The 23404-nt window shown below is 42.1% G+C and overlaps 1 long non-coding RNA gene across 3 annotated transcripts in view; it reads right to left on the bottom strand.

The window, feature by feature from the left end:
* The window catches only part of LOC103880305, a 28484-nt gene extending 15728 nt beyond the window's left edge, over window positions 1-12756 (bottom strand). For all 3 annotated transcript variants that reach the window (XR_004179853.1, XR_641268.4, XR_001898030.3), the window contains exon 1: window positions 12668-12756. This is a non-coding gene — a long non-coding RNA (uncharacterized LOC103880305). The remainder of the gene's footprint in view (window positions 1-12667) is intronic.
* Window positions 12757-23404: the final 10648 nt, after the last annotated feature.

Below are 23404 nucleotides of genomic sequence, written 5' to 3'. Positions count from 1 at the left end.
CTAATTTTTGTATTTTTTAGTACAGATGAAGTTTCACTAGTCTGGCCAGGCTGGTCTCAAACTCTTGACCTTGTGATCCACCCGCCTCAGCCTCTTAAAGTGCTGAGATTATAGGTGTGAAACTTTTCTTTTCTTAATCTTTTGTTTCCTCAGTCTCTGTGACCTGAGTGTAACTTTGCTCAAGAGATAATGCATGTGTGGCATCCAGTACTGTGCCTGGCTCATAGTAAGCCCCAGATTCTGCTCTTCCTCTTCCATCTTAGCATGTTTGCCAAGGAGCCAGACAATGTGTAATTACAGCATGGGTCTTAGCATCAGACAGACCTGGACTCAGATCCAAGCCCTATAACCTAACCAGCTGTCATATCTTGGGCATGACACATTAATTCTTTATTTATATACTTTCCTTTTTCTCTGAAATTGGACTGCTGAGAAATTTATTCTGTAATTCTTTATTTCTTCAGTTGTAAAGCAGAAACCACATTGTGGGGTTATTGTTAACACCAGTGATAACCCCCTGCCCCAAAAGTCTCCTGACCCCAGCCTATTTAGTAATGATACCCAGTTTACAGAAGTTACCACTCTCGTGGTTAATATGCTAGAACTATCCTCAGTCTTGTTTATTTGTCATGAATTTTCACCTTCTTTCTCCCAGCAAATGTAAGAAAGTTTATTTGACTTTGAGAAAATACTGTTTTGACCACGAATATGGTATTACCTACTCATTAGCACTCTCCTTTTTCAGCGACCAAAAAATTCATCCTAAATTATTCAAGACAAAAATGCACAAAAGCCCAGGTGTTATTAGCTGCAGGCATGGCTGGATCTAGATGCTCAAATTATGTTCTCAGGAATCTGCTTCCTGCCATCTCCCATCTGCACTTGGCTCTATTTCGGCTTCATTTTCAGGCGGCCTCTCCCTCATAATAACAGAAATGGCCTTCAGCAACTCTGCACTGATATAGCTCCAGCTTAGCAAAGCTGATGAAAAGAAAATAACTATTTTTCAAGTAGTTTCAGAAAAATTCCAGGACCTAATTCTGATTGACTTTAATCATGTGACCACCTTTAACCTATCTCTGTAGCCAGTCTTGCCTGAGTCAGGGGCCCATACCTGGAGTGGAAAACAGGTGAGTCCCCAGAGAAAACACAGGAAGTTCCTTCCTGAGGAGGGATGCCTGGAGTGCAGACAAAACCAATTCAGATTCACTATCTATAGGCATTTTTCACTTTTTCCTCTTAATCTTAACTCTCTTCCCCATAAATCAATTGTTGACAGAAGAAGCTCACTTTGATCAGTTGCTCAGCTGAGCCCTCTTCCTGGCCTCACTGATTCCTCAGCCAGCCTTTATCTCAACTCTGGAAGACACCAGGCCACCATCAATTTGCAGCATCTGCATTTATTCCAATCTGCACAGCAAGAACAAGCATCAGCAATGGAGATAATTGTAGCCAATCATGTGGCTTCCAATCACGTGCTGTCAAAACATGTTGAAGCCCCTCAACAGCACAGTCATTTGAGCACTAGGAACCACCAATTTAAAAGAAATCAGCCACTTTTCTTTCTTCACTTATTTCTAGCCTCCCTCAAACAAAGATATATTTCTTACTTTGACTTTACAGTGACTTAAATAACCAGCAATAAAAATACAGTTTCCATTGACTATTTACTATGCAGCCAAGCCTAGGGAGGAAACACCAGGTTGCCCCTGCCTCTCCTTCCCATGCCTACAACCATGACAGACATCGCTAATCAATCAGGTACATGTCTCCCCTCCCCATTCTTACATCTGTGACAGACATCACTAATCAGACAACAGGTCACCCCTTCTCATGCCTACATTCATGACAGACATCACTAATCAATCATGCACATACCTCCCCTCCTCATGCCTACATCCATGGCAGACATCATAATCAATCAAACATAGGCCTCTCCTCCCCATGCCTACATCCATGACAGATATTACTAATCAGTTAGGTACTCTCCTGATGAACCTGGGCCTTATCTCTGAATCCTCCCCAGCATAGCAGCTATTAGGAATAGAATGAAATTGGTTTAGTTCATAAGAAAGGAAACTATTTGCCCTCTCAGGTCTTGGCAACGTCTAGGTTCATGCCTATATCTAATAAGTTGTAATCTTCACAACTCTCTCCATTTTACAGGTGAGATGTGAGGCTCAGAGAGGCGTGGCACCTTGGTAACTACCACACAGCTTCCAAAGCAGTCTGATTCCACAGCTTAATTTTTACACCATTCTTCCTCATCCTCATCTATTCATAATGAAAACAGCAAACTGTTCATAAATCCCTGCTCACCCAGCAGCCCAGGCCAGAGCAAGGGCTCCGAGTTTCACAGCATCCCTGAGAAATGGCTGACTCCCACTCACTGTTTCTGAAGGTGCCAGCTGCCTCACTCACTCGGCACTTGACAGCCAGCCACACTACCATTGAGGAGCATTGGGGGCCAGTAGGAGCTACTCCTGAGCACTGTAGTTTTTCAAGTGGCACCAGAGCTGGCATCAGCCCTGCCTTCCTCATTAGGAAAAGCAAGAATGATATTTCGAATCCATGAAGCTGTAGCAACTTTCAGCTTCCCTTTCCCAGACAAAGTAAGCAACAGCAGCATGTCAGAGCAAATCGCACTGGCGGGCCCAACCTGCCAGCAGTGAGTGAGGGCAGAGAGCAGGGAGCAGCTGGAAGGAGGACCCTTATGCCAGACGACATTTGAGAGAGGATTGAACTCTCACAGCAGGGGTCAGAGCATCCAGCCTAGAGAAGGGAAAGGAGGGGAAGCTCACTTTCAGTACAAGCAAAGCAAAATGAAATAAGATGAAATAACTCACTGTAGCTGTAACTGCCCTTTATTTGCCAGATATTGCTCTGAATTCCTGTTCTTCCTCTACCTCCTCCCTGACATCTTACTTAGTACAAGAAGCTGTGAAGTAGATAAGAGAATGCACTATGAGTCTGAATCCAGTACCAGTAATTTGCTGCCTGAATAACCTAGAGAAAGTGCTTCAGCTTCTCTGTGCCTCAGTTGCCCCATCAATATAATGGAGATAATAGTATTTTATACTTTATTACAGACTTGATCATTCTTGGCACTATTGACACTTGGAGCCAGACAATTATTTGTTTCTGGGGAGCTGTCATGTGCATTGTAATTTGTTTAGCAGTATCCCTGGTGCCTATTCACTGGGTGTCAATAGCACTTATCCACCCACCCCCAGTCATGTCAACCAAAAAAGCCTCCAGAAATTGCCAAATATCTGGGGTGGAGGGAAGGAGAAATCACCCTGGACTTGGAACCACTGGCTAATTGGATTCTTAGGAAAATTAACCAAGTTAATATTATATGTTGTAAATCATTTAGAAGAGTGGCACATCAAAAGAGCTTGCTAAATATTAGTTATTATTGCCATGTCTCTGTCCATGTCCCAGACCATTCCTTCTCACACATTCCACACCCACTGATATATGGTTTGGCCATGTCCCCACCCAAATTTCACCTTGAATTGTAATCATCCCTGTGAATCAAGGGCCGGACCAGGTGGAGATAATTGAATCATGGGGATGGTTTCCACCATACTGTTCTCATGGTAGTGAATAAGTCTCATGAGATCTGATGGTTTTATAAAGGGGAGTTCCCATGACCAAGCTCTTTGCCTGCCACCATGGAATACAGGCACCTTTGCTTCTCCTTTGTCTTCCCCCACGATTGTGAGGTCTCCCCAGTCATGTGAAATTGTGAATCCATTAAACCTCTTTCCTTTATAAATTACCCAGTTTTTTGTATGTCTTTATTAGCAGCATGAGAACAAGCTAATACACCCATATTTATGGCAGACATTGCTAATCAATGATAACTCTGTTCCTGACACCCTTGGGAATTATCTGTAAATCCTTCTCAACACAGCAGCCATCTTTTAAGATCTGGGTGCTCTTTGGGAATTCTTCGAGACCCAGGAGCTGAACCTGACACTAAGAAGCAGCTCTGGGCACTTACTTTATTCCTGCCTCAGGATAGCCCTATGAAGTCTCTATGCCCACTTAGCAGCTGAAGAAACTGAACCTTAGCAAGGCTTGGCCTAAGGTCATGTGGTTACTAAATGACAGCACCAGATGTAAACCCCAAAGCCCATTTTTCGGCTGTCCCCAAAGCTAGATATAAAATCCACAACAGTCTGACTTCACAGCTCATATTCTTAAGGATGACTCTGGATAGTTAGTGCAGGATTCTCCAGTTGGGCTGCACTGGTGAACCATCTCTCCAAGGAAAAGGTAAAAGCCGTAATGTGTAGTGTTTGCCAATTCCCACAGTGTAAATACTCTCACTATAGCCGATTTGAAATTAGGGATGATTTTAAAACTGAATCACAAAGTTCCTAATGATGTAACAACTGGTTCTTGAAGGCTGGTGCAAGCAGTTTCCAGTGCATCAGAGTGGCTTCCAGTCCATTTTGGAACAAGGCAGTGTATCAGTAAATAACTAAATCCCAGGAAATCTTAAGTCAGCAAAAGCAGCAGATGAACTAGCTAAGGCAGAGACTGCTTCACTTTCCAACCCTAAAGTTTTTATGGACATGCACACAAAAACCCACTTTTGGATTTGAATTCTACAGCTGCGCTTACATAACCTAACACAGTAAACTCTAGATACAATGTCCAGAAAATTAGTTCAGGCTGACATTAACTTTATAGCCTCACTAATTGCCCATGAGTTCTTTTTCGAAAAAAAAAAAAAAAAAAAAAATCCTCCCTCTTTAGGCTGATTGTTTCTAGCAAACAACTCAGGAATAAATATTAGCAGCAGGATGGAGAGTCTGGACCGATGTAGGATTTGCAGACGATTTCCCCTCCAGAGACACACTGCAAGATGTGCTTCAGTTAGCCACTGTAGCTCCAGGCCAGCACAGGCAGCATCGGGGATCCATCTCAGTGGGCTATGTGAAAGATGTGTAGCTCTTATGTAATTAGTATAGAAGTTCTACGCTTAGTTAACGTAATGAGCATTAACTGTGTGCTTGTTCTGCTCCTAAGAAAACTAAGGCTTTTCCCACTCTTTCTCGCAACTCAGTTCCCCACCCAGAAGGCAAAAATGAATGATTCCATCTTGTCCCTGTCAGGCAGCTTTTCTTCCACCGTGGTGCACCCCCAAAAGCTCTGTCAACACTCAAGCAAACATGCTCGACCGTTTTGCCATCTCTAATGCTGGGCAGAAACACATCTGAGCAGCTTTTGTGACCCAGGTTGCATTCTGGAAAGCGAAGATGGCTTCCCTGGAAGACGTTTCTAGAAAGCCTAGGGCTTAATGCCAAAACACCACCATTTCCCATAAGGTCACCAGACTAGCTTAGTTTTGTACAATGGCCACAGATCTTTGTTTCTCAATTTTCCCCAGCAATCCCTTTCACTTCAAAAAAAAAAAAAAAAAAAAAATCAAGCACCAAGAGGATTCACTGGAGTTTAATATTCTGAATGCAAATGATGCTTAATTTTTTTTTTATAGATTCTGCCACTAGGTCTTCATCAAAGAATTCTCCAAGACATGGATGATGTATAGATTACATAAAAGCAACCAGGAAGAGGGGTAAGAACATGGAATTTAGAGTCAGATACAAGCCTGGGTTCAAATTCTGCCATATGTGTGCTCTATGTCCTTGAAAAGTTACTTAAACTCTCTGTGCCTCAATTTCCTGATCTGTAAGATGGAGACAGTAATATTAACTTCATAGGGTTCCTGTAACTAGACACACAAAACAATAAGAGTGGATGTTTCTAGCCCAGCTGGAGGCACGTGGTGAGTACACTCCACTAGGGATTAGAAAATCACCTGATTTTCTAATTAGGGGTTAATCTTTTAAATAAAAAAGGGATTCATTTGAAGATACAAGGGTCTGGAGACAGACTTTCCTTTTGTTCCATTCTAATGACTTTAGAATGTCTCTAATTATCTTCACTATTCTTTCTGTCTGTAGTAGTTTATGGCCCTGATAAGGACCTAGTTTGCTTCCTGGTTTGTAAAAGACTTTTTAAAAATGGGATCTTCAAAACCAGATGCTTCTCCTGGCCCCAGAAGAATAGAAACCATTAGGAATGGTTCTGTCCACCATGGATGACATAAAGAAAATATAATTCTGCTGAGAATGACCCCAAATCCTCCCCATGTTGTGCTTGTATAGGGAAGTGGCTTCTAAATCCATGTAAGCGTGACTCGAAATGTTCTTTAAGACATTATCTAAGCTATCACGAGGCTCTCTGCAGAGACTCAATGAGGATATTAAAGCTCTCAAGGGTATCGTGAAACTGCTTTGTCTCAGCCTTTTCCAAGTTTCTAGGGAACCCTTGGAGGACAACTCTATAGAAAGGAAAGGTACTGGCATATCAAAGTCTGAGAGCTAGCAATCCTACATCCCATGAGCCTCATATTTATTATCCTACTCTCATCTTTTCTGGTTTCTAATCAATTAATTTATGTGAAATCTCCCCTATAACGCTTTGTCAAGAACCACTCCTTAGCTCTTCTTGCTGGGATACAGAGGATGGAGTGGTTGTAGGTCTGGTTCCAGGCACTGACAGTGGCTAGGATTAGAAACCTCTCGAGGCTGGTTCATCTTGGCCCCATGAGAGGGCTTTGGGGAAAATGATGCATAAGGGAAAATATAAGAGCTACGTATCCAGAGATGTAGGATTGGAAGCCCGTGGAGCTAGAGGCCATTATCCTTAGCAAACTAATGCAGGAACAGAAAACCAAATACCACATGTTCTCACTTCTAAGTGGGAAGTGAATGATGAGAATGCATGGACACATAAAGGGGAAAAACCCACACCAGAACCTGCCAAAGAGGGAAGAGGAGGAGGAGAGAGAGGATCAGGAAGAAGAACTAAGGGGTACTAGGCTTAATACCTGGGTGATGAAATAATCTGTACAAGAAAAAACCCATGACACAAGTTTACCTATGTAACAAACCTGCACATGTACCCCTGGACTTGAAATAAGAATTAAAAGTAAATAAATAAATAAAGACTAACTAACATAAAAGATTGGAAGCCCAGGTCTATGAGGCCATGAGGAGACCGTCACTAACTCTGACCCTAAAAGACTCTTCCTTTCCCCCTGTATTAGCCAGGACTCTCCAGAGAAACAAAACCAATACAATACCGAGAGATATAAAAGGAGATTTATTATGGGAATTGTCTCACACAATTATGGAAGCCAAGAAGTCCCACGATCGTCCATCTGCAAGCTAGAAAATTCAGTCCAAGTCTGAAGGCCCAAGAACCAGGAGGGGGCTGCTGGTGTGAGTCTGAGTCTGAAGGCCCAAGAACCAGGAGCTCTGATGTCCAAGAGTGGGAGAAGATGGATGTCCCAGCTCAAGAAGAGAGAGAATTCACCCTTCCTCTGCCTTTTTGCTCTATCTGGACCCTCAGTGGACTGAATGGTGCTCATCACATCATTCAGGGCAAGTGTTCTTTCCTCAGTTTGCTGATTCAAATGCTAACCTCTTGCAGAAACACCCTCTGGGACACACCCAGAAATAGTGTTTTACCAGCTATGTAGGCATCCCTTAGCACAGTGAATTGACACACAGAATTAACCACCACACACTCTCTGCATTGACCCTTTGTAAGTCTCATCCCAGAGAAAGAAAAACATGGAGAGATACAGCATCTTACATAAAATATTTTTTTAATCATCATGTAAAGGCCAGAGATGACCTGATCACTGTTATTTAAAGAGTGGAAACATGAATATGGAATGAAATTCACCTGAGAGGAAGATGTTAGTTTGACACTGGAGAGAAGAATATAACAAAGTGGTCCAAGAGAGAATTTAGGGTTTATCTACCTATTAATTCATGGAAAAAAAAAAAATTCACTGAGTACCAGCCATGTGTCAGACACCGTTCTGGATGCTGGGGACATACCAGTGAGTAAAAACGAGTGTATTTCCATGGTTCCACTCTCCTTCCTTTCTCTCTTTTTTCCTTCCTTACTTAATCAAAACATTAGTGTTTACTAGTGCCAAGAACTGGGCAGGATACTGAGGCTCCAGAAAATAGTAAACAAATAGATGAACAATTGCTAAGCAGTATGAAAAATAGCTAACCTGCAGGGAATGAGAGATCAAAGACTACACATTGGGTGCAGTATATACTGTTCGGGTGATGGGTGCACCACAGTCTCAGCAACCACTACTAAAGAACTTATACATGTAACCAAACACTACCTGTTTCCCAAAAACCTACTGAAAAAAAAAAATACTAAAATAAATAAATACCACAAAAAAAAAGAAAAGAAAATAGCTAACCTGTATAGAGTACTTTCTATTGGGCAAACACCCTGGATGAAGTCAGTGAATGTCAATGAATCCTCACAACAAACACTATTTGTTTTTAGACCGAGTATCTGTATCTCACAGGTGAGGAAGCTGAGGCTCGGACAGTCTAGGGAACTTGTAAGATCACGGAGCAAGGAACTAGTGGAACCAGACATCAAATCCACAGTCTGATTTGAAGTTCATATTCTTAAACATGACTCTGGATGGTTAAAGCATGTATATTCTATAGTGGAGGTGTGCTGGTAAACCACGTCTCTGAGAAAGAAAAAAATAAAGCATGAATTTGTAACATTTTCCAGTGCCTTTGGTGTACATATTCCCACTGTGGTCAGTTTGAAGTTACCAATGGATAACAACTAATTCACAAAATTTCTGAAAATTTAGTAATTGGTTTTGCAAACTGGTGTAAGTCAGGCTTCAGCACATGACTAAGTACCAATTGTTGGTGGATACAGAGAAGAAAACCACCTAACTCACCTTTAGGAATTTTGTTGTAGAATTCAAGATGAATGAGCCATAAACTCCTTTCCCACAGGCCCCTGGAAGAGCCCATTTCCCCCAACCCTCGCTGAGCCCGCCACAATTTTTAGAACTGGTTGTTCAGCATTTCCTGGGATTGTCTAAAACGCTGTATCCTTCCAACAGTATCCTTCCAACAAATTACTTCTTGCCCAAGCTGAGTCAAAATGAACTTTGTTATTGAAAAGCAAAAGATTCTTAGTAACTAATGCAGAGGGATGTCTCCATCAGAATCAGGAAAATAATATTCAGCGGAGCAGCAGCAACGTGTTGATGTCAATTAAATGCAGCTTTAATAGATAGACATGCTCTTCTGAAAATTTAGGGAGCTGTACTCCCAGAACAATAGAAATTGTCATTCTACCAAAGGGAAGTCTAGCAACAACATCCCTGGGTGCACTTAAGCATGTGTTTATACACCATTAGCTACTTGGCAGAGTGACTGAGGTTAGAAAAGCTGGGGGCAATGGAAGAGATCAGTGATGATGATGAATTATCCCTGAAATGATAACAGAAGCCCCTAATAAAATGTAATTCAATTTTAAACGGAAAAGACTTACAAACAACATTTTAGAAATTCAGCTAGAGAGTAGAGCCATAAATAAGTATCTTTTCTGAGGTCTACCTGAACTTGCAGTCAGGTGGATATGAGCCTGAATCTCAGCTCTTTCCTAGCTCTGTGACCTTAAGCAAGTACCAGCCATGTGTCAGATACATCTTGAAGCTAGCTTTAGGCTCCTCTTGTGTAACCTGAGATAAATAATTCAGGGTGTCTCTGAGAAATAAATGTAGAATGCGCGGATCCTATAGTGGCATCCTGGCCCATCATTAATATTCAAAAGATGATAGTTAATGTTGAAATTGTCCCTATATACTGCATAAAAGTCTATCAGTAAAGAAGAAAAGGAGAAAAGCAAAAATAAACCAAGTTTGCGGCACATGCAGCTTTCATCATTAGGTCAGCTTGCTCGCTCATAGCTGTTTGGTGTCTATTGTTTTAGAATCATGCAGACCTTCTTAGAAGATTATAGTTCCCCTTAACTGCTCTAGAGATAATAACTTGAACATTATAAAATATTCAGTTTTTCAATTGAGATATTCTTTTAGGTCCTGTATATCAGTGAAACTACTGACATCATCTGGTCTGGAGGCCCCCATGAGAAACTGACTCATCAAGAAATGCAGTTTCCAAGTCCTGATGATTTCATCCTCCTTACCCCAACCAACCAATGACCCAAATTTCCAGCCCCTTGCCCTCCATGATCCCCTTTAAAAACCCTAGCCCAGAACTCCCTGGGGAGATGGATTTCAGAGTCTCCTCCAATTTCCTCACTCAGTGCCTTTCTCTGCTGTAAACCCTGCTGTGTCACTGTATTGGTCGGTTAAAATGCAGTGAACATATGCATCTGTTGGTCCTATAGCAGTACTGTCAACAGTCACAATGATGACAGTGATCATGATTACAGCTCAAGTCTTGCCCCATCTAGAACCTCTTCCTGACATCTCTATCCCTGATCAGTTTTTTTAACCTTTGGGGATAGCTCTGATATAGTTCTCATCAATTATCTGTATCTATAGTTATGTATAATTATCTCATCAATTATCTATAGTTAAGTAGATAATCACCTGTTTTACTCAAGAGTAAGAACTGTGTTTCAATTAGCTTCTGTGTTTCATGTAACAGTAAAAGTACAAGATTTGAAGTGCAATTGTATTTCAGAGAAGTTTGATCATTTTCTTAAGGTTACATAGCTTATAACTGTCAGAGTTCACTAAGCTAAAAAATAGATCTGTGCTACTCCACAGCCCAAGCATTTTACTTCTATGTCACCTCTCCTCCCTAGTAGGTTCTTATCTGTTAATTAAGCTTAGTGCTATGCTCTTGGGACCCACTCATTGTTGTAGTTGTTGTTGTTGTTATTGTTACCAATATTCTTGTTGTTGTGTTTCCAAATTCAATGTTGATCTGTGTGATAAGGGTCTTTCGATTGATCACAGCTGAAATCAATGTCAAGTACACACAGAAGATGGATTCTTGCCCTTCTCTGAGCTCTAGCATTATAGATTCAGTGTTGCAGGACTGGACTAGAAACTGTCTGGCAATGCCTAATCTGTTGCATTTGGCACCAAAGATGATGGTGGATAAAACTCATGATGGCATCATCCTTGCTTGGTTGCACCTGGTAAGGAATTAGAAGTCCCCTAGTGTTTGTGTCCAAGCTAATTTAGATTTGTTTTCCTTACTAAAACTCATGGAGGTTTGACCTACTCATATAATAGACGCACATGCCTGCCAGGGTCTCCTTGCAAATAAGGATTGCGGTAAAGGATACCTGGAAACACCGCTGGTCCTCCAGGGTCTGTGTACTCTGAGCATTTTGCCTTCAACGTAGACCTAGAGTCCAAGCAGGTTGCTAGGATTCTAGTTCTAGTTCTATAAACTGCAGACTGTGTGAACTTGAAATAGGTAGTTAATCTCTCTGTGCCCTATTCCTTTATCTACATAATAAGGATTATACCCCCAAAATATAGCCTGTTGTAAGGAGTTAATGGGATGCCATGTGTAATACAGCTAACAGCCTTGGCTCCCAGGCAGTCAGTGCTGCCCTGAGCTCAGTTACCAAGAAGGACCAAGAAAAATGTGCAACTCTGGTTGGCCTCTATGAGGGTAAAAGAAATTCAGATGATCTCAACCCTTCCATTTCTGCTTCCCTCCTTCACCTATCACACACCCCTGAAAATTTTCATGCTGCCATCTCCACACTTCAGGAAAAACACACATGCTCTGGAGTCAGAGCTCTGAATTCAGAGACCTGTGTCTCCAAAGACTAGCTGTATCCCACTGCAAATTATTTCTTCCATTCCAGCGTTTCCACAGCGTGAATGATAATGTAAACTAAATAAAACAAAAATGGCTTGCACATGAAAATCACAGAATCCATGCTGTTATTTTCTCAGATATTTTAGTCTTACATAAAGGAAGGGTTGTTTCTTCTGTTGTTTTTGCAAGTCTTCTCTCTCCGTCTGTCTGTCTCTGCCTCTCTGTTTTTCTCTGTGTGCATGTCAACTATCTCAGACTCTTTCTACACACTTCTTTAAATTCTTTGTATTTTTCTCAGACTCTCCCATGTCTCACACTGTCTCTTTCTTTAAATCGCTGTCTTTATCTCTTTCTCTCTCTGCCTTTCTCTCTGTGTGTATGTGTGTGCCAATTCTCTCAACCTCTTTCTTTATAATTCTCTTACCCACTCTGTCTCTCAACCATAGTAATTTAAAGTGTATCCTCTAAATTCATCTGCCTGAATTTGCAGACTGGCTCCATACTTGAAGAACCGTGTGAACTTGGGTAATTTATTTAGTCTTTCTGAGCTTGTTTTTACACTTTGAAAGTAAGACAAATAACAATGTTTCTGCTGCATAGGATTATCACAAAGAAGAAATAAAATAATGCAGCCAGAGCCCCCACCGTAATACCTGGCAAACAGCATGCATTTAACAAATATTCACTGTTCTGATTATCTGTTTCTCTTGTCTCCTTGATCCCTGTTTATCCTTGTGTCTATTTCAGGTGCATTCTCTTCCTTTCTCTTTCTCTGTTTTCTGGCTCTCTCCCTCTCTCCTTTCTTCCCTCCCTCCTTCTGTCTCCTCCTCCCTCTCTGAACAGAGATCCACTGTTGCTCCTTTCCTAAATTTGTTTAGCCACATCAATCTCTTGGTCAGGTGCAGATGTCAAGCTGCCCACACACAAAATAAAAAGCTACGCTTGTGGTGCCAAGGAAGTATGGGCGGCTTAGGAGCCCTTACCAAGTTGCTCGGGAGATGGCCCAGGGGTTCCGTGACGACAGGGCCAGCGCTGGCAATGTTTTCCTATGCCATGGTAACCACCCGCCGTGCGTCACTGCAAGACAAACGGTGCCGCTCGGTAAGCAGAGAGATTAACAGCGTAGAACGTGGAGTATGAGCTCTTCAAAGGGAGCAGAATGTTCAACTGTAATTCATCTGAACTCCCATTTTTAACTCAAAACACAAATGCAGTTGCCAATAGAAGTCTATAAAGAATTAATTAGGGAACTTCACAAACAGTCAAAACTCATAAATTTATCACTGTCAAGAAGAATCATTTCCTCTGTCAGACGTGAAGTATGGTTGTCAGAAAACGGAAACAAAAAAAAAACACTCAAAGAAGCAGGCCTGCTGTCTCATTTCTTTTCTCTAATTTGAAGAGAGAACATAGTTTAGGGCTTGGAGGATTCAGAAACTGACAATGCTCCCAGACCCTAAGCTCCCTGAGGCTAAGGGCGGCTATGTCTGCAGTGTTCGTTGCCAGAACTCCAGTCTGTAGCCTGGTGCCTGGTACAGAGGAGGAGTTGAAAATATTTATTGAATTGACTAAAATTTAAAAGGAGGCAGTGGGGAAGGGATGAGATTGACGGTCCAGACTTCTGACATTAAATCTGGCTTCCCTCCAATGCTCTGTCCTACTTCCTGTGAAGCAGGAAGTGACACAGTGGCATCATTCCCCTTCCTGAGAATTCCTGACTATTCTGATCCCATTATTACTCTAACAACCCCAGTAATAAGAGCATGGCTTTGGAACATCAGCAGGCCCAGCTCTATCCTAACTTCTATTAGTTTCAGCTTTTTAATGTGTAAAATGAAGCTAATTCTTTCATTGATGTCACACAATTTATGGAGATTGAGTGATAAACGCATTTGAAGATAGATATTAGCTACTAGTATCATTACTATAAGGAGTGAAGAGGACCATATTAGTTTACTAGGGCTGCCATAACAAAATACCTCAGAGTGGGTGACTTAAACAACTGAAAATTATTTTCCAACAGTTTTGGAGGCTGAAAGTCCAAGATCAAGGTGCCAGCAGTGTTGGTTTCATTAGGAGGCCTCTCTCCTTGGCTTGTGGATGGCCATCTTCTTGCTGTATCCTCACATGATCTTTCCTCTGTGCACACACAACCCTGGTGTATCTCTGTGTCCAGATTTCCTCTTCTTATAAGGACGCTGGTCACATTGGATTAGAGCCCACCCTAACAGCCATGGTATTAACTTAATCATCTCTTTAAAGACCCTATCTCCAAACAGTCACGTTCTGTGGTGCTGTGGGTTAGGGCTTCAACATATGAACTTTGGGGGGACAATACCCAGCCCATAGCAGGGACCTTTAGTATAATCATACTTCTCAATAGTTTAAGAGAAAACAAAAATTTGTCTTCCGACTGGCACTGAACTGAGTTTACCCTTGTAAATCCGCAAGCTAAAAAATATTTTTCAAATCTGACCTGCCAGCATGCAAAGAGCCGGGAAGACCAGAGATCTAGGACTAATGCATGCAGCACAGGACCTCAGTCAAGGCTCTTGCCCTCTCTAGTCCTAATCTAGGAGGAATAGGTTGCACCACGGGGTCCCTAAGATTTCATCTGCTATAATTCTAGCTATATGATTGCTCAGATGCTGAAAGGATCTGTAAAGGCTTGTATAGAAAGTATGAGTTCATATAAAAAATAAGAGTGTTCCCACCTCTATATTGGAAGTTTAGCTTCTGGAGCTCTCCATTGCAGTAAGCATGTGGTAGAGGACACTAAACTTTGGGAGAAAAATGGGAAAAAGGTCAGGGGATCAAGGTTAAGAACAAACTCATGAAGGGCTGTATCATGGTAATGCCTCCAACTTGCCTGGCATCCAAAAGATGGGTCTTTCTTTACCAGAAAGAAAACCTAGCACAGAATCTTGACCACTCATGAAGTGCAGCAGGTGTTGCAAATAATTACCGTCAAAATGCATTTCAGCCTAATCAGGGTCCACCTCTGGGAGTCGTCCCTGGGAGTCTTTTCTCCAGCCTCTTGCCTCTTTCTCCTCTCCTTACCCTCATACCCTTGGTATTTTCTATTTCTCTGCCAGGGTCTTGCTCTATCAATGAAGGAACTCCTTACAGCCCTTGGCTCCTGAACATCATCTCTGATTCCTTCTTCTGTTATAAGAAAAAGCTTCAAGCTCTTCACGTTCCTCAGGTGAGAGATGGCAGAGTGCGGTGGTTAAGACAGGCATTCTGGAGCCAGTCTTACTAGTTTTGAATTCCTGATCTTTCACCGATCAGCTGTATCAGTTACTAGGAAAGTTACTGAAGCGCTCTGTGCCTCCATTTGTGAATATCTGTGAAGTGGGAATTGCAATTGTTCCTCCCTGTTGGGGCTGTTATGAGGGTTAGATGAGCTAATATGCAAAAAGTGTGAGGACAGTGCTGGCACATAGTAGGTGTACACATGTTAACTGCTTTTCCTGAGAGGTGAGCACTCATACTGGTGGCTGAGTTTGGGCAGAACAGTTTACTGTAGTGCATAAAGAAAATATCTGTTGTCATTACCTTTTTAATGTCTATTTTAATATGTGTTTTATAAGATACACAATATATGAACACAATAGTGTTTACAACCTATAAATAAGTAAACATATATATTGTATGGAAGTGTTTGACGAATTCTAATTCAGTGCACAACCGAAAGAGTTTAGAGGCCACTGATCTATAGCCAACCAACCCTTACTTTTTAAAAAAAAATGTAACTTGTACAATAGTATTTTTCAGAACACACCCTTTTCTTGTTAATACTGACTTCTTCTCTGAGTATAATGTAGTTGTCACTGTTCTACTAATGAAACCTTAGTCTCTTTATTCTGTCTTACTAAAGACTGCCAGTCCGCCAAGAATAGAGAAGGAAATTTCATCCAGCTACTATACATTTTTACACTCACCTAAACACAACAATAAAGGCAACATCGAAAGATAGAATGAAAGAATACTAGGGACCATCGGCACCTAATAAAGCAGTAATTATAGCCACTGTACAACTCATAACTCATTTCCATTTGCTATCTCTTATTCATTAGTACTCACTTTGAAAATCCTGGTTTTCCATGACATATGTGTCATTTCATTTTCAGTTTCTTTCAATGTGCATTTTCAAGGAGGGCTGCATTTCTCTATGTGTACCTTTTTAAAATTATAATGCCCACTGCATTTCTCATTTTAGATATTGACTTCCAACTCTTGGGACCCACTGTGGTTGGAGACATTCAGTGAAATCTGGATACTTGCATTGGAAATAACTTTAGGCAACCTTGTTTCAACCTTTTTGGTGTCACTAGTAGGAATTTCTTCAGTCTCATTGGCAATACCCAGAATTTTGTAATCTCAGCTTTCTCCATATAAGTTCGTACCAAAGACACCTGTGTCTTAAACATCTGCCTTTATTATACTGACTAGAATTGTCTGAAAATAAAGGATGGTTTGCTGTGCTGGGAATAGGTAATGAATTTGCTACCTCTAACGCAGCACTTCTCAACTTTAGTATATCGACACTTGGGGCTAGATAATTCCTTGCCGTGAGGGGTCACCCTGTGCATTGTGGGGTATTTAGCAGCATCCCTGGTCTCAACCTACCAGATGCCAGTAGCAACTCTCCCTGGGCCGTGACAAACAAAAATGTCTCCAGATATCACCACGTGTCTCCTGAGGGGCAAAATCATCTCTGGTTGGGAATCCTGTTTCAGAAGTAGTCAAGAAGAAGAAGAATACCCCCCTTCAAGGGGGTGTTACAGCAGGAAGCTTCCTGTGCTGGGTGAGAACTTGAACCAGATTTTAAATTCTATGGAAATTCTGTAGTGCTACAACAGCACAAAATAGTTTTTAAGTCAGTGGTGTTGATGGGGTGAAGTAGAGAGAGGAACGGGGCAGGAATGGGGGAAATTTAGAATCTGGGTCAATGGACTTGGGATCCACTCCGAGATCATGTGAGAGTGTTCCCACTCTCTCTCTCCCTCCCAAAGCCAATCCCTGCAGGGGGTCAGTAGATGAAGGAGGAGAGGTGAGATGCTCACTCACGAGTTAGGAGATTTATACCAACAGGTGATGCTTTCAGAATGTGGTGAGTCTTCCAAGTTTGTTTGTTTTCCAGACAGAGTCTCACTCTGTCACCCAGGTTAAGCACAGTGGCACAATCTTAGCTCACTGCACCCTCTGCCTCCCGGTTCAAGCTATTCCCATGCCTTGGTCTCCCAAGTAGCTAGGATGACAAGTGCCCTCCCACCACATCCAGCTAATTTTTGTATTTTTAGTAAAGACAGGGTTTCACCATGTTGACCAAACTGGTCTCCAACTCCTGACCTCAACTGATCCACCCGACTTGGCCTCCCAAAGTGCTGGGATTACAGGAATGAGCCACCGCACCCAGGCGAGCCTTCCAAGTTTTACACCGTATCTCCAGCAGCTCTGTGCTTCCACATCCCTAAGTACCAAGAGTAACCTCCTTGCTGCAGTGCTCGAGGGAACTCAGGAGATGTGGAAAAGGGGGACTGCCATAGCATCACTGTACTTCTTCCCTGAGACCCCCACAACCAGCACAATCCTCATGGACGTTCACTTTCCATGACATAGGGTGCAGACTGACACACTTCATCATTTTCATATGAAATGATTTGCAGTCTCAGAGGCACAGACTGACTGCAAAGCTATCATAAACCCCTCCTGATTTATTTCTCTTATTATTAAATAACCATCTCACTGGAGCCTGGGGACTTGGGGTTTTTTTTAGGCCAGCCCCCAGCTCTGAAATTGACACAGCCTAGATAATTAGAACTCGCCTTAAGGACCTCATTCTGCCTACCTCCCCAAAAAGTTTGCCGTTGGATTTCTTGACCTTCCCATGTGAACAGCGCTTGTGTTTAGCTGGGCCATATTTCAATTTAATTGTCTTGCCCACGACACACTGACTGTCTCACATGCTGGAAACAGAATGAATTAGAAGAAGTTTCCTGTTCTGCCTCATGGAGTCTTTTCTTTCCCTTATGCTATGTTTAGCCTTTGTGTGGGCACTTGGCTGATGCCAGATACAACTTATTGCTTTAATTCCTGTTTTGATGAGACACTCTCTTTGCTGAGGGTGAAGCTCAAGGGTGAAAGAACTTGCTGAGATATTCCATCATCTACCTCATCTCCTGTGGACTGGTAAAGCTTCTTCCATTTGGGAAAAGAGAGTGTCTTCTTTCAAACACAGAGGAAGTATACTTTATTGGAAGGATTACAATAAAGGAATTCATTGGAAGAATTGCAGATAAAGGAATTCTGGCTGCCTGTCCTGCAGTTGTGCTTTCTACTTAAGCAACATCTACTGCACACCTGCTGAGTACCACATTTCATGCCAGGCAAGGGTGACACAGCTGTGGCTAAGTCACAGTCCCTCCCCCTGAGGAATTTGAGAGCCTAGTGTGGAAGCAAACTGGTAAATAGGTATTAAAATATGATGTGGTAATAAGAACAAAAGCAATGAAAGGCAAGCAGTTCTTGTTTTCTGGGACACTTACTATGTGTCAAGTCCTATGGCAAAAAAGAAGGAATGGAGTCCAGGCTCTGAAGCCAAACTGCCCCAGTTTGAATACCATCGTGGGCACTTAGGAGTGATGTAAACTTGGAGAAGTCACTTTCTCGCTTCTGGCTTGTAGATGTGGTGTTTTGAACCAGTCATGTAGCCTCTCTGAGCCTCAATTTTTTCATCTGTAGAATGGGAACAATCATACTCCTTACCTCTTAAGACTGTATTCAGGATAAAATGAAATAAGATGTAGAATGCAATAAATGCTCCACAAAGGCTCGCTGTTACTATCTCTATAATCTACAAGGCCAGTCGTATTATTCTCATTTTAAAGATCAAGAAAAGAAGGCTCAGATACATTGTATGAGTTGTCCAAGATTTTACGTTCAGTAAGTGGCAATCCTGCCATTTGAACTGAGGTCTGTATGATGCCACAGCCAGGGTTTGAACTAGAGTTCAGTAGGAAGAAACTAACGTTTTTGAGAATCATAAGGACAGAGAATTTGAGGGGACAGCTTGAGCCTCTATCCTGGGTCCTATGACGTGAAGACAAGAAGAGTTCCCAGGGCTGCAAGAAGAGACCATAGCATCTCTGCTCTGTTACTCTTCTTCCTCTCTGCTCCCTTAGTCTCTATTCCTCTGTGTCATCATGAATCTCTGTTTCAACTTCTCTACTTGAATGTCTAATTCAACTTCTAATTCAATTCATTCAGTTTCTCCACTTCAATATCTAAATGGCATCTCAGTGTTAAGATATCCAAACCCAGACTCAGGAAATCCAACCACCCCTCCCATGCTGCTTCTCCCCCAGCTCCTCTCCATCCTGGTACATGGCACCATCATCTCTCAACCAGTTAACCAAAAGCTCTCAAGCTATCTTGATTCCTCTTTTCCTCATTAGCAAAACTCAGCAATCCCACCTTCAAACCAGTGACTGACTCTATTCACAGGTCTCCACCTCCTCCACCACTCTCCTGGCCCAAGGCATCACCCTGTCTCAACTGGACGACTGCTGGAGCCTCCTTAGAGGTCTTCCTGTCTCCCTCTTGCCACTCCACAGTGCACTCCATGCAATATCAAAGTGAGCTTTTGAAAACAGATCTTATGCACTCTGCATCAGCCCATGTGGTCTCCTTCTGTTCCTTTTCACCATCAAGTACTTAGCCTTAAATGTTCTCTTTTTGATTTTTAGGTGTCGGTTTCCTTCACATCATTGGATCTCAACTTAAAAATCACAAACTTTGAGACAACTTGACCACTCAGTCTCCCTCTGACTCTTCTTCTGTTTTTATTCTTGCGTAGCAAGAATTACCAACAACCAATATTTTTTCTGTTTTTGCTTCTCCCAACTAGACTGTAAGTGTCGTGGGAAGAGAGCCCTTGTCTATTTTGTTTATGTATCTTCCGTATCTTGAACACAATCTGGCACACAACAGGGTCTCGTACATAATAGGTACTCAATAAATATTTATATACTATAAATACATCAACGAGTGTGTTCCTTCCACCCTCCTTTCTGTCCCTCCTATCTCTAGCTTCTCACCTCTTAAATTTATTATTCAGAATAAGAATGGAAGACATATAATGTCTCATGCTTAGTCATTTGTAAACAGTAAGTAAAACCCTAGAACTCCCAAATTGTAATGAAGAATTCTAAATTGTAAAATGTGACATGTGGATGGTTCCTCTGAAATGTTTACCAGCCTCCTGAAAATGGCTCCTTATCTTCATGAATACAAATGAAGAAGGATTGCTCAACGATTACCTTCAAAGAAGCAGCAGCCTGTCTGTAATCACCGTCAGATTCTCTCTGCTGAGGCTCTGATGCGCACCCCTGAATTCACTTCATTAGTTTTAATTATCCCCGCCATGAGCAGGCAAAGACTTTAGAGCTATTTTAGAAATGGAATTAGCAAACTTATAGACTGGATAACTTTCTCCAAGGTGTTTAGCTGTAATTGTCCTCGTGCTGAGTAGAAACAGAAGTAGCATCAGCTTATCCATTTGCTGAATTTATATTGCATTTTGGGGAAGATGCTGTTTGATGACTTTTTTCATTTGTCTGGATTCATTAACATCAAATCTACCTAGACTGACCTAGCCCTGGCTGAACCGTTGCTACATTCCTACTTTTTCCTATGACATAATTCCGAGTTGAGCCACATTTCTCTCTCTCTTTCACACATACACACACCCTCACTAGCAGCAGAAGCAGCAGCAGCAGCAGCAAATCATGCCATAAAACTCTCTCTCTCACACAGACATGTACACACATATACACTCATGCACACGAACATATTCACACAAAACAACAACCACACAACTCAACCTAATCATTTCTTACCATTGCCACCATAATAGTGTAATATAAGCCATTGTCATCTTTTACCTGGACCACTGTGACAACCTCCTTCTGGGCTCTTGTGTTTCTGCTCTGCTCCCCGCCCCCTTTCTCCCCATCCATTCAGCGACTAACATGCTGCTAATAAAAGAAAATTCGAATCACATCCCCCCACTGCTCAGAGCCCCCCGCCTGTCCATCCTCACATGTGGATTAAGTCCTCACCACATCCAACCCTAACTGAACCCTAACATGGCCGTAACTGATCTGGCTCCTGCCACTTTTCCGACATTGCCTTGAATTACTCACTCCACTCCAGCCATCTTGCCTCCCGGACATTTCTGGAACCCGCCAACCCCACTCCTGTCTCAGCACCTCTGTGCTGCTATGCCTCAGCCCGGAACACACTGCAGCAAATGTCCACAAGGTTTGCTTCCTCACTTCACTCAAGTCTGTGTTCAAATGCCACCTCCTCTGAGAAGCCTCCCATAAGTACTCTAATGAAACACTACCTTCGGTCTTCTTCATCCCCACACTTTGATTTTTCTTCCATAACATCATCAGCCGTCATCATTCTATAATCTAGGTCGGGCGTGGTGCTTCACACCTGTAATTCCAGCACTTTGAAAGGTCAAGGTGGGCAGATCACTTGAGGTCAGCAATTCGAGACCAACCTGGCCAACATGGTAAAATCCTGTCTCTACTGAAAAATGCAAAAATTAGCCAGGCATTGTGGTTACATGCCTGCAGTCCCAGCTACTCTGGAGGCTGAGGCAGGAGAATCGCTTGAACCCAGGAAGAGGAGGCTGCAGTGAGCTGAGGTTGCACCACTGCACTCCTGCCTGGGTGACAGAGTGCGACGTCATTTCAAAAAAACAAAGAGATTATATAATCTAAATATTTGTTTATTCGTCATCTCCCTACATTATGCATAAGAATGTGCTAGCAGGAGCGCTGGGGTGAGAAAAGAAAACTGGGTAAAGGGTAAACCGTTTCAGTTAGACAGGAGGAATAAATTCTGGAGAGCTATTGCACAGCAAGGTGCCTCTAGTTAATAGCAATGTGTTGCATATTCCAAAATTGCTAAAAGAGTGAATTTCAAATGTTTTCACCACAAAGAAATGGTAAGTATGTGAGGTAATAGATAATGTTAATTAGCCAAATTTCCTCATGTGCAATATACACACGTATCAAAGCATCACACTGTACTCCATCAATATATGCAATTATTATTTATTGATAAAAATATAATTAAAGTCTGGGCACGTTGGCCCACACCTGTAGTCCCATCATTTTGGAAGGCCAAGGCAGGAGGATCACTTAAGCACTGGAGTTCAAGACCAGCCTGGGCAATATAGTGAGACTCCATCTATATTTAAAAAAAAAAAAAAAGAGAGAGAGGAGAAAAATAATTTTTTTTTTTTTTGAGACAGGGTCTTGCTGTGTTGCCCAGGCTGGAGTGCAGTGGTGCCATCTCTGCTCGCTGTAAGCTCCGCCTCCCAGGTTCACGCCATTCTCCTGCCTCAGCCTCCCGAGTAGCTGGGACTACAGGCACCCACCACCACGCCCAGATAACTTTTTGTATTTTTAGTAGAGACGGGGTTTCACTGTGGTAGCCAAGATGGTCTTGATCTCCTGACCTCGTGATCCACCTGCCTTGGCCTCCCAAAGTGCTGGGATTACAGGCTTGAGCCAACGTGCCCAGCCAGAAAAAGAAAAAATTTTTAAAAAGATGAGTCAGGTAGAAAAACAGAATGACTGTAAAAGTGAGCTGACATGCCTGGTTTGGCTAAACCGCTGTGGTGGTGGAAACTGAGAAGCCAATTTCAGAAAAATCGTTCAGCTGGGATTAAAATGCACTTCTGTGGGAAACCTCAGAATCTGGGTGTACTTTCGTATTAGTCCGTTCTCATACTGCTAATAAAGACATACCTGAGACTGGGTAAATTATAAAGGAAGGAAGTTTGACTCACCGCTCAGCATGGCAGAGGAGGCCTCTGGAAACTTACAATCATGGTGGAAGGGGAAGCAAACACGTCCTTCTTCACATGGCGGCAGCAAGGAGAAGTGCCCAGGAAAAAGTGGGGAAAGCCCTTTATAAAACCATCAGATCTCACGAGAACTCCCTCACTGTCACGAGAATAGCATGAAGGTAACCATCCTCATGGTTCAATTACTTCTCACTGGTCAGTCCCGTGACACATGGGATTATGGGAACTATAATTCAGAATGAGATCTGGGTGGGGACACAGCCAATCCATGTCAACTTTCCACTCAAGAAGGCTCAAAACATCTCTCATCCATCATCCCAATGCTCACCCTCCCTCCCCATCACTTTGGGTCACCCAGTCCTTTGGGTGCATTGCATCAACATTTCACAATATCTGTGCAATAGAGATACTATCCACAAATACCAAAATGTGAGTTTCAACTTGGCAAATATATCAAGAACATTAAAAATGTCCAACTCTTCAATGCAGAAATCCTCCTTTTAGAAAATATCACATGGAAATACTCTGAAACACAATGTTTCATGTACAATGTTATTTACAACACAGGGAACAGGAAACAGCCCAACTGTCTCCTAGTATGGCACTGGTTAAACAAATGAGGGTACGTTACTATGATGGACTTGTGCAGTCATTAAAGTTACGTTTATGAGCATTTTTAATGTCATAAGAAAATACTTATTCAATAATGACAAGCAAAATAATGAAAATGCAAAATTGTATTATTTCAGTCTTAACTATGCAGATAAAATAAATTTTAAAACACTGGAGGAAATATACTAGAGTGGCTAACTCTCAGTTTAAAAATTAT

Source organism: Papio anubis, chromosome 18, assembly GCF_008728515.1.
Source record: "Papio anubis isolate 15944 chromosome 18, Panubis1.0, whole genome shotgun sequence".
Classification (NCBI taxonomy): Eukaryota; Metazoa; Chordata; class Mammalia; order Primates; family Cercopithecidae; genus Papio; species Papio anubis.
This window is presented reverse-complemented; position numbering and strand designations above follow the sequence as displayed.